This window comes from Tursiops truncatus, chromosome 10, assembly GCF_011762595.2.
Source record: "Tursiops truncatus isolate mTurTru1 chromosome 10, mTurTru1.mat.Y, whole genome shotgun sequence".
Lineage (NCBI taxonomy): Eukaryota > Metazoa > Chordata > Mammalia > Artiodactyla > Delphinidae > Tursiops > Tursiops truncatus.
Window position 1 is genome coordinate 50224237 of NC_047043.1, and position 12207 is coordinate 50236443.

Genomic DNA, 12207 nt, shown 5'->3' on the forward strand with positions numbered 1-12207 from the left:
GATTTTGTCGAATGCTTTTTCTCTATCTATTGATACACAATTAACCCTTGAACAACACGGGTTTGAACTCTGCAGGTCCACTTATACACAGGTTTGTTTTTCAGTAAATACATACTACAGTGCTACATGATCCAAGGTTGGTTGAATCCATAGATGTGGAACCACAGATTATGTAGGGCCTACTGTCAAGTTATATGTGGATTTTTGATACCAAGTGGGGGTGAGGGGGTCACTGCCCCAACCCCTGCCTTGTTCAAGGGTCAACTGTAGTTACATGATATATTTCCTTTGACTTTTTGATGTCATGAATTACATTAATTGATTTTCAAATGTTGAGCCACTATGTCATACCTGGAATAAATCTCACTTGGTCATGATATTGATATATAATTCTTATAATACGTTGTTAGACTTGATTTCTTAATGTCTTGTTGAGGATTTTTGCATCCATGTTAATGAGAGAGATCTTGGTGTATAGTTTTCTTTTCTTGTAATGTCTTTGATTTTGGCGTTAGGACAATGCTGGCCTTGTAGAATGAGTTAAGAAGTATTCCCTCTACTTCTGTTTGCTGAAAGAGGTTGTAGAGTATTGCTTTTTTTTTTTTAATGTTTGGTAGAATTCATGAGTGAACCCACCTTGGCCTGGTGCTTTCTGTTTTGGAAGGTTATTAATTATTGATTGATTCCATTTCTTTAATAGAGTGCTATTCAGATTGTCTATTTCTTCTTGTTTGAGTTTTGGGAGATTTCTTTCACAGAATTGGTCCATTTCATTTAGGTTATCAAGTTTGTGCACATAGAGTTGTTTATTGTATTCCTTTATTATCCTTTTAATACATGTCCGTGGGATCTGTAGTGATTGTCCTTCTTTTATTTCCAATATTAGTATTTGTGTCTTCCTTTTTTCTTAGCCTGGCTTAGAGATGTATTGATTTTTGTTCATCTTCCAAAGAACCAGTTTGTGGTTTCATTGATTTTTCTCTATAAATTTCCTGTTTTCAACTTCATTGATTTCTGCCCTGATTCTTACTTCTTTTCTTCTGCTTCCTTTGGATTTAAATTGCCCTTCTTTTTCTAGTTTTCTAAGGTGAAAACTTAGATAATTGTCTTAGATCTATCTTTTCTGTATATACATTCAGTGCTGTAAATTTCCCTATGAGCACTGCTTTCTCTACATCCCACAAATTTTGGTAAGTTGTATTTTCATTTTAATTTAGTTAACAATATTTTAAAATTTTTCTCGAGATATTTTTATTTGACCCATATATTTGTTTAAAGGTATGTTGTTTAATCCCCATTTATTTTGAGATTTTCCAGTTAATTTTCTGTTACTGATTTTTAGTTTAATTCCATTGTGGGCTGAGAGCAACACCTTACATGATTTTTATTCTTTCAAATTTGTTAAGATGTGTTTCATGGCCCAGATGTGGTCTACCTTGGTGAATGTTCCATGTAGGCTTGAGAAGAATATGTATTCTGCTGTCCTTGGATGAAATCGAGTTTAGATGTCCATTATATCCAATATCCAGTTGATCGGTGGTGGTGTTGAGTTTCATGATTTTCTTAAATCATGAAAATCTTACTGATTTTCTACCTGCTGGATTCATCCATCTTGGGGGGGCGGTTTAAGTCTCCATTTATGGTAGTGGATTCATCCATTTACCCTCGTGGCTCTATCAGTATTTCCTCATGTAGTTTGACACTTTGTTGTTAGGCACATGCACTTTAAGGATTATGTCATCTTTGAGAATTAATCCTTTTGTCATTGTGTAATGCCCTTGTTTGATCACTTCTTTGCTTTGAGGTCGGCTCTATCTGAGATTAATATTGCTACTCTTGCATTCTTTTGATTAGTGTTAGCATGGTATATTTTTTGCCATCTATTTATTTTAAAACTATATGAATCTTTATATTTAAAGTGGGTTTCTTGTAGACAACATATAGTTGGGTCTTGGATTTTGATCCACCCTGACAATTTGTTTTTTTAAGTTGTGCATTTAGACCATTGATGTTCAGATGGCTGTTATTAGTTGGATTAATATTTACCATATATGTTACTGTCTTCTAGTTGGAACTCTTTAGTTCTTTGTTTTATTTTTGTTCTATACTCTTTTTTTTTCTACCTTTTGTCGTTTTTTTTGTTTTTGTTTTTGCAGTACGCGGGCCTCTCCCTGCTGTGCCCTCTCCCGCTGCGGAGCACAGGCTCCGGACGTGCAGGCCCAGCGACCATGGCTCACAGGCCCAGCCGCTCTGCGGCACGTGGGATCCCCCCAGAGCGGGGCACGAACCCGCGTCCCCTGCCCCGGCAGGCGGACTCTCAACCACTGCGCCACCAGGGAAGCCCCCCTTTTGTCATTTTAACTGAGCATTTTATATGTTCAATTTTCTCTCTTTTTCTGGCATATCAGTTATACTTTGTTTTATAACTTTTTAGCGGTTGCCATAGAGTTTGCAACATACATTTACAGCTAATCCAAGTTCACTTTCAAAGAATACTATACAGGCATATCTCATTTTATTGTACTTCACAGATACTGCTTTTTAGAAATTGAAAGTTTGTGGCAACCCTGCATCAAACAAGTCTGTCAGTGCCATTTATCCAACAGTATTTTCTCACTTTGTGTCTCTGTCACATTTTGGTATTTCTCACAATATTTCAAACTTTTTCATTATTATATTTGTTATGGTGATCTGTGATCAGAGATCTTTGATGTTACTATTGCAAAAAGATTACAACTCACTAAAGACCCAGATGATGGTTAGCATTTTTTAGCAATGAAGTACTCTTTAATTAAAGTATATGTGTTGGTTTTTTAAAGCATGATATACTCTTTTTGTTTAATTTATTTATTTTTGGCTGCGTTGGGTCTTTGTTGCTGCACGCGGGCTTTCTCTAGTTGCAGCGTGTGGGGGCTGCTCTTCGTTGTGGTGCGCGGGCTTCTCATTGCGGTGGCTTCTCTTGTTGCGGAGCATGGGCTCTAGGTGTGTGGGCTCCAGTAGTTGTGGCTCATGGGCCCAGCCGCTCCACGGCATGTGGGATCTTCCCGGACCGGGGCACAAACCCGCGTCCCCTGCATCGGCAGGCGGACTCTCAACCACTGTGCCACCAGGGAAGCCCCATAATGTACTCTTAATAGACTACAATTTAGTGGAAACATAGCTTTTATATGCCCTGGGAAACAAATTCATGTGACTTGCTTTACTGCAATATTCACTTTATTGTGGTGGTCTGAAACCAAACCCACAATATCTCTGAGGTCTGTCTGTATCACTTTATAGGCAGTGAGTACCTTATAATAACAAAATAATCCTAATTCCTCCCTCTTGTCCCTTGTATCATAACTTGTCACTCATTTCACTTTTATATGAGCATACATAATAGAATACATTGTTGGTATTATTATTTTCAACACTTTTCTGTTTGATAAATTAAGAATAAGAAAAGTAAAAGTTTTAAATTTACCTTTACTTCATCTTTGATGCTCTTCCTTTCTTCATGTAGATCTAAGATCCTGATCTATGTTATTTTCCTTCTTGTTAAAGAACTTTTAGCATTTATTGTAAGGCAAATCTGTCAACAAATTCCCTCAATTTTTGTTTGTCTGAGAAAGTCTTTATTTCTCCTTTAACTTGGAAGGATAATTTCACAGGGCACAAAATTCTAGATTGGAGGTTTTCTTCTCTCAATACTTTAAATATTTCACTTTTTGTCTTGCTTGTATGGTTTCTGAGTAGAAGTCATGTAATCCTTATCCTTGTTCTTCTATAGGCAAGGTGTCTTTTGCTCTGGCTTCTTTCAGGATTTTTTTCTTTATCTTTGATTTTCTGTAGTTTGAAAAAGGTATGCCTAGTTGTGGTTGGTTATTTTGGCATTTGTTGCTTAGTGTTTGAGCTTTCTGGATCTGTAGTTTGATGGCTGACTTTATTGGGAGAAATTATCAGTCATTATCATTTCAGATATTCTGTTCCTTTTTCTCCTCTCCTTCTGGTATTTCTATTACATGTATATTATACCTTTGTTGTTGTTCCACAGACCTTGGATATTCTGTTTTATTTTTTTTCTAGTCTTCATTCTTTTCAGTTTTGGAGGTTTCTATTGATATAGCCTCTAATTCAGAGATGATTTCCTCAGCCATGGCCAGTCTATTCATAAACTCAGCATAGGCATCCTTCATTTCACCTGTAGCCTCGTTTTTTGGTTTTGTTTTTTGTTTTGTTTTGTTTTTGGTTCTTAGGATTTCCAGCTCTCTGCTTGCATTTCCCATTTATTCTTGCATGCTATCTCCTTTATCCATTGGAACTCCTAGCATATTAATCATAGTTTTAAATTCCTGGTCTGATACTTTCAGAATCCTTGCCATATCTGGTTCTGATGCTTCCTCTGTTTCTTTAAATTGTGGTTTTTTGCCTTTTGGTATGCCCTGCAATATTGTCTTCATAGCCAGACATGATACACTTGGTAAAAGGAATTGCTGTGAATAAGCCTTTAGTAATCAGGAGGTAAGGTATAGTCCTATGATTAGGTCTAAGTCTTTTAGTAAGTTGGACTGTGAACTTTACAAATGTTTCTTTTTTCTCTCTCCCCGCTTAGGTGGGAAAGGATGGCTAGAGCTGACTGGAGTTATGTATTTCCCTTCCCCAGGTCAGTTAGGCTCTGATAACACCCCAGCAGGTCAGGCTCTGGCTAATAGTTTCTTCTGAGGACAGGCCTTGTTAAGAACAGAATGCCTTTGCATTTTTCAAAATGGTTTCTGTTCCGCTCCCTGTGCCAGAAGCAACAAAGGGATTTTGTTTTTCCATATGTTTATTGTGAGAACCCGATTAAGATCTTCAAGGCAAGTCCAGCATAATTGTGGGGACCACCATATGACTTAGTCCATCCTGGAGTTTTTAAGTCTCCACACTGAGACTTAGGTTTTCCTACCCACCTCCCTGCCCCCAGTTATTTGCAGTATTGATTCCTGCATGTGTGTCTCTCCATTGTTGCGAGCAGCAGTTTGTCCTGTGTCTTTCCCTCACTCACAGATCCAGGAAGAGTTGTTGATTTTTCAGTCTGTTCAGCTTTTTACTTGTTAGGACTGAGTGGTGACGTCCAAGCTCCTTACATGTAGAACCAGAAACCAGAAGTCTATTTATTGCTAAGCTATCTAAACTTAATGTTTTTCCTGCAAGGAAAAGGATGCTCCTTAGTACTAGCTTCAATTTAAACCTTGCATATATTTAATTGTTTTCTTCTTTATTATTTTAGCCTATGTTCATACTATTTCAGTGTTGGAAATTGCTCCAAATTTTTATTGATCCAAAATATATGAATACTCATATATTTTTAGGTAGCTAGGTGAATGGTAGCAAAATGGTAGCATTTTTCTCTTTTGTATTTTACATCTTTTAAAGCTCTTTAGCTTGTGGATATTTTTGCTTTGGCAAGGAATTTCAGAGGAGAATTGTTGCAGTCAATCAACATAGACAGTTGCTTGATCTTGAGTTTAAGAGAGAAGAAAGAAAAGCACCCATGCTGATGAAGATGATGACAAGCAGCCGGATGCTGCTGATGCTGTTGTATTCACCAAAAAATGTTTAAAAACAACTGAGAAAAACCCTTAAAATTTGGAATATCCTTTTGAGGTCTTTTAACTAGTACTTAGTATTTAAATTACATATTAAGTATATATCTTGACAATACATATGAATGGATGGAGCTTGACAGTATAATGCCAAATGGAAAAATAAGTTAAGGTAGAATACATACAGTAATTTTAAATAGTACAGACCATATTGTGTACTGTTTGTTTATACCTGTTTGTAATGAAAGTATAAAAATATGGCATTTATCCATATATATATCAGCTTTGATAGTGGTTACTCCTGAGTATGGGTGGGTGATATTGAGGAAGAAAGTATGAAGGGAGATTCAACTATGTCAGTAAAAAAAAAAATTTTTTTTTTAAATAAAATCATCCAAAGCAAATATATGTTGAAACATTTTATAATAAATTTTTTAATAATATATTCTGTATGTTGGAAATTTAGAAACATAGAAAACTAATGTAAAGAAGCCATCACCCAGGTGTTACTACATTTGCATTTTGTCATATTTTTTAAATTTTGTATGCTTTTATGAAATGCAAAACTGGTATTGTTTATATATAGTTTTTTTATTCTTTATATTCTTTTAACATAGCATGAGTCTGAATCATTGCAGGAGTGCCTTAACTGGCATGTTAATTACCTTTCAACATTTTTTAAAATTTCACTGTAAGAAATTGAGACAAAATTCATGTAACATAAATTCACTATTTCAACCATTTTAAAGCATACAGTTCAGTGGTTTTTAGTATCCACTGTGTACCTACAGAACATTTTATCACCTCCTAAAGAAACCTTGTACCTCCCAATTATGCCTTTCCTCCATTAATTTAATTTCTGTTTAAAGACTTACCTATTCTGGACATTTCATGTAAATAAAACCAGCATTAAAAAAAGTGACCTTTTATGTATGGCTTCATTCCCTTAGCATAATCATTCATATTTTTGACATGTATCAGTACTTCCTTTTTATGGCTGAATAATCCATTGTATGGATAATACCACATTTTTTATTTTTTATTTTATTTTATTTTTTTGCGGTACGCGGGCCTCTCACTGTTGTGGCCTCTCCCGTTGGTGGAGCACAGGCTCCGGACGCGCAGGCCCAGCGGCCATGGTGCACGAGCCCAGCCGCTCCGCGGCATGTGGGACCTTCCCAGACCGGGGCACGAACCCGTGTCCCTTGCATCGGCAGGCAGACTCCCAACCACTGCGCCACCAGGGAAACCCAATACCACATTTTTTAAATTCACCATTAGTTGATGACATTGACTATTATGAATAGTGCTGTTAATGACATTTGTGTACAAGTTTTTATGTGGACATATATTTTCATTTCTCTTCCATATGTACCTAAGAGTGGAATTATTGGTTGACGTGATAACTTTGTGATTAACTTTCTGGGGAACTGCCAGACTGTTTCCCACAGTGGTTTCCCAGTTTTACATTTCCACTGGCAATGTACGAGGGTTTTAATTTCTCCTAATCCTCGCCAATACTTGTTTTTTTCCCTAGTTTTTTTGTTTTACTTGCCTGTTGGTATGAAGTGGTATCTCATGGTTGTTGCTTTTGTTTTTTTGTGTGTTTTTTTTAATTGTGATAAAATACATGTAACATAAAAATTACCATCTTAACTATTTGTGAGTGTAGAGTCCAGTGTTGTTAAATAGATCATAATGTTGTGCAATCACCACCACCATCCATCACCATAGTTTTTCATCTTGTAAAACTTGAAACTATATCTATTAAACAATAACCCCCCATTTTAACTTTCCCCAGCCCCTGACAACCACCATTCTACTTTCTGTCTCTATGATTTTGACAGCTCTAAGTATTTCATGTAAGTGGGATCATACAGTTTTTGTCTTTTTGTGACTGGATGATTTCACTTAATGTCCTCAAGGTTCATCCATGCTGTGGCATATGTCAGAATTTCCTTCCTTTATTAAGGCTGAAATAATGTTCCATTGTATTTATATACCACCTTTTGTTTACCCATTCGTTGATGGACACTTTGGTTGCTTCCATGCTTTAGCTATTATGAGTATGTTGCTATGAACATAGGTATACAGATATCTCTTAAAGACCTTGCTTTCAATTCTTTGGGGTATATATCCAGAAGTGAAATTGCCAGATCATGTGGTAATTCTATTTTCAATTTTTTGAGGAACCACCATATTGTTTTCTGTAGCAGCTGTACTATTTTACATTCTTATTAGCAGTACACAAGGGTTCTAATTTCTTCACATCCACATCAACACTTGTTTGTTTGTTTGTTTGTTTTGGATAGTAAGCCGTCTTAACAGGTTTGAGGTGATAGCTCATTGTAGTTTTGATTTGCATTTCTCTAGTGATCAGTGAGGTTGAGCATCTTTTCATGTGGTTAATGGCCATTTGTATATCTTTGGAGAAATGTTTACTCAAGTCCCTTGCCTAGTTTTGAATTGGATTTTTTGGTTTTCGGTTGATGAGTTTTAGGAGTTCTCAATATACTCTCAATAGTAATCCTTTATAAGTTACATGATTTTCAAATGTTTTCTCTCATTCTATGGATTGCCTTTTTCACTCTGTTAATATTGTCTTTGAGTCACAAAATTTTTAATTTTTCATGAAGTCCAGTTTGTCTATTTTTTCTTTTATTGCTGTGCCTTTGGTGTCATATCCAAGAGATCATTGCCAAATCTAATGGCATGAAGCTTTTGCCCTGTGTTTTCTTCTAAGAGTTTTATAGTTTTAGGTCTAACATTTAGGTAAATTTGAGTTAGTTTTTGTATATGCTGTTAGGTAAGGGTCCAAATTCATTATTTTGCACATTGATATCTAGTTTCCCCAGCACTGTTTGCTGAAGGGACTGTCCTTTCCCCATTGAGAGGACTTGGCACCCTTATTGAAAATCATTTGACCATATATGCAAAGGTTTATTTCTGGGTTCTTTATTTTGTTCCATTGGCCTGTGTGTATTATATGTATGTCTTTATGCCAGCACCACACTGTTCGATTACTTTAGCTTTGTAGTAAGTTTTAAAATCAAGAAGTGTTTGTCCTCTGTCTTTGTTGTTCTTTTCGGGATTCTTTTGGCTATTAGGGGTCCCTTGAGATTCCATATGAATTTTAGGGTGGGTTTTTTACTTCTGCAAAGAAAAAAAAAATCATTGGATTTTGATATGGATTGCATTGACTCTGTAGATCAATTTGGGTAGTATTGTCATCCTCCCATCCATGAATGACCATGAGACGTTTCCATTTGTTTATGTTTTCTTTAAACAATGTTTTATAGTTTTCATCATACAAGTCTTTTACTTCATTAGTTGACTTGTATTTTATTCTTTTTGATGCTATTGGAAATTTTTTTGTAATTTCCTTTTTGCATTGTTCATTGTTAGAGTATAGAAATGCAACTGATTTTTGTGTGTTGACTTTCTATCTTGCTATTTTGCTGAGTTCATTTATTAGCTCTAACAGTTTTTTGTGTATGTGGAATCTAGTGCTTTCTCCCTATGAGATCATATCTGCGAACAGGGCTGATGTTAACGTCTTCCTTTCCAATTTGGATGCCTTATATTTGTTTTTCTTGCTTAATTGCTCCGGCTAGAACTTCAAGTACTATGTTGAATAGAGGTGGTGAAAGTAGGCATCCTTGTCTTGTTCCTGATCATAGAGGAAAAACTTCAGTCTTTCACCACTGAATATGTTTGCTATGGGTTTTTCATATATGGCTTTTGTTATATATTAACATGTAATACATGTTATTAAGTATGTAATATATTTTATACTATATACTAGTGCATAGTATTTTGTATATTAATGTTATTTATACATTTTTTATACATGATATCTCTCAGTTGGATGAAAGTATTCCTCTAATTGGACTCCTTAGGGAAGGCCCATGAGTATCATATTCCTGAAGTCCTCGCATGTTTAAATCTGTTTTTTATAGTGTCATTTATGAGGGTTTGGCTAGATAGAAAGATCTGGGTCATTTGTTCTTTACTTGAATTTCTTGGAATTGTTGTACTATCATCATTTTGCTTATTATTGTCAAGAACCTAATTTTATGTGTTTCATAACAAACATGATCTTTTTATCCTGAAGTAATAATTAGTTTTTTCTCTATAGCATTGAAGTCTAATGAATTTCCTAGGATATGTCCCAAAGTTGACACTTCTGGTAATGGTGACCCCTTTCAACATGTATATTGATCATTTTTATTTCTGGAAAGTTGTCTTTGATTATAGTTTCAAATATTAGTTTGTTTCACTGTTTTGTTTTTCTTGGATCTTCTTCCTGTTTGTTTGAATTCCAGTTCTATCACTCAGGGTTGTTTAAACCTCCCGAATATCTATTTCATCAACTATAAAATGGAAGTAATAATAGTACGTACCTCATATGGTTTAAATAAGTTAATGCATGTAAAGGTATAGAACATTGTAGGAACACAGAAAGTGATGAGTACATGTTTGTTATTACTTCTATTGTTACTGTCACCAAAAACAGAGGTAATGCAGATAGAATAGTACTTAGAACAATACTTACTACCATATTGCCTCCTATAGTTGTGGGTTTTTTTTTTTTTTTTTTAAGTTTCCTCCTGTGCCTTTGTAATCAGTCCTCTCCTTAACCCGTATTACTTGCAACCACAGATCTGATTTCTGTCTGTATGACTCTGGGAGTTTCTTTTCCAGAATGCCATGTTATAGAAGCAGATAGTATGGGGTAGCCTTTTGTGTCTGACTTACTTCATGTAGCATAATACTTCTGAGAGTCATCTATGTTGTTGCATGTTTTAGTAGTTTGTAACATTTTATTGCTGAGTAGTATTCTGTTGTATGGATGTGCTGTAATTTATTTTGTTTTCCAGCTTTTGGTAATTATGAATAAAGAGGCTATAAATCTTTGCATACAGTTCTTCATATGGACATAAACTAGCATTTCTCTTGAATAAATGCCTAGGTGTGGGATTGCTGGTTTGTAAAATAACTGCATGTTTAATTTTATTAAAAGCTGCCAAATGGTTTTTGCAAGTGACTATCATTTTGCATTCCCTTCATCAGAGTATGAAGAGTTGCATTTATTTTGTTTGCATCACCAGCACATAGTTTGTTCATATTTAACAGTTTTGTGGTGGTATCTCATGGTTTTAACTTACTTTTCCCCAATGACTAATATTATCTTTTCATGTACTTATTTCCCATTCCTTTTCTTCTTTGGTGAAATGTCTGTTCATATCTTTTGCCTATGTTTTGGTTGGGCTGTTCGGCTTTTTATTACTGAGTTGTAAGAGTTCTTTATATATTCTGGAAATAAGTCCTTTATCAGATAGATGTATGTTTTGCAAACATTTTCTCCCAGTATGTGGCTTGTCTTTATTTTTTTAACATCTTTCTAAGTAGAAATTTTTAGTTTTGATCAAGTCTACTTTACCATTTTCTCTTTTATGGATCTTGCTTTTGGTGTGTCATCTAAGAAATCTTAGCCTACTCCAAAGTTACAAACATTTTCTCATGTTTTTACTTCTAGAAACTCAATAGTTTTAGGTTTTACATTAAGATCTGTTATCTGTTTCAAGTTGATTATGGTCTGTGGTGCAGGAAAAGGGCTGAGGTTCTCTTTGGGGAGGATATTGATATCCTGTCATTCGAACATCATTGTTGAAAAGACTCTCCTTTCTCCACTGAATTACTCACCTTGATAGCCTTGTCAGAATAGGTTGACTGTATACACGTCAGTCTATTTTGGGATTCTTCTGTTTTATTGAGATCTCTATATATCTATCACCATGTTGTCTTGAAATCAGGTAGCGTGAGTGATTTAACTTTGTTCCTCTTTTCATAATTATTTTGGCTGTTCCTAGTCCTTTGCTTCATATAAATTTTAAATTGGCTTATCAACATCTACCCCAATGAGTTGGGATTTCTACTTTTATTGGGAGTACATTAAATCTATACATAGTTTGGGGAGAATTCTTATCTTAACAATATGAAGTCTTCTGATGCATGAACATGGTTATCTCTTTTCATTATTTTATTTCTCAGTTTTGGCTTTAATTTTTCTAGATTATAAATTAGTCATTTGAGACCATCTCTTCTAATATAAGCACTTAAAGGTAAAAGTTTCCCTCTAAGCACTGTTTTAGCTGCACTGCACAGACTTTTTTTGAGAAATAATATTTGCATACCATAAAATTTACCCTTTTAAAGTATACAATTCAGTGGCTTTTAGTTTATGAATAAAGTTATAACACAAATTCCAGGGTTGTAATTTTCTCACTTTAAAATTTTTCAATATTTTAATATACTCCCTCCCCTATTCACATCTTAGAATAGGACCCACCTTGTTATTTGACCCTGTTCAAAGGTAAACTTTTTCAAAGTTGGCATGGTTTGGGGGAGGAGATTGGAGTGTATTTTGTCCCACATGTGCACTGTAACATTGAATTCAAAGCAGTGTTTCATAGTCTGTTAGAAGTCTTTTACAGCTCTAAGTGCTGTAAAACTAAGAGTGTTTTCTTTTCTTTCTCTCTCCCTCCCTTCCTTTTTTGTTTGTTTGTTTGTTTTACAATTTCCCCAAAGATTGGATGTCACTTGTAGTTTGTTTTAATGTACTAACAGAAATAGAAGCCCA

The 12207-nt window shown here is 35.0% G+C and overlaps 1 protein-coding gene across 1 annotated transcript in view; it reads left to right on the top strand.

The window, feature by feature from the left end:
- The window catches only part of STT3B (STT3 oligosaccharyltransferase complex catalytic subunit B), a 98046-nt gene that overhangs the window by 55272 nt on the left and 30567 nt on the right, over positions 1-12207 (top strand). The gene's annotated exons all lie outside the window — the stretch shown is intronic.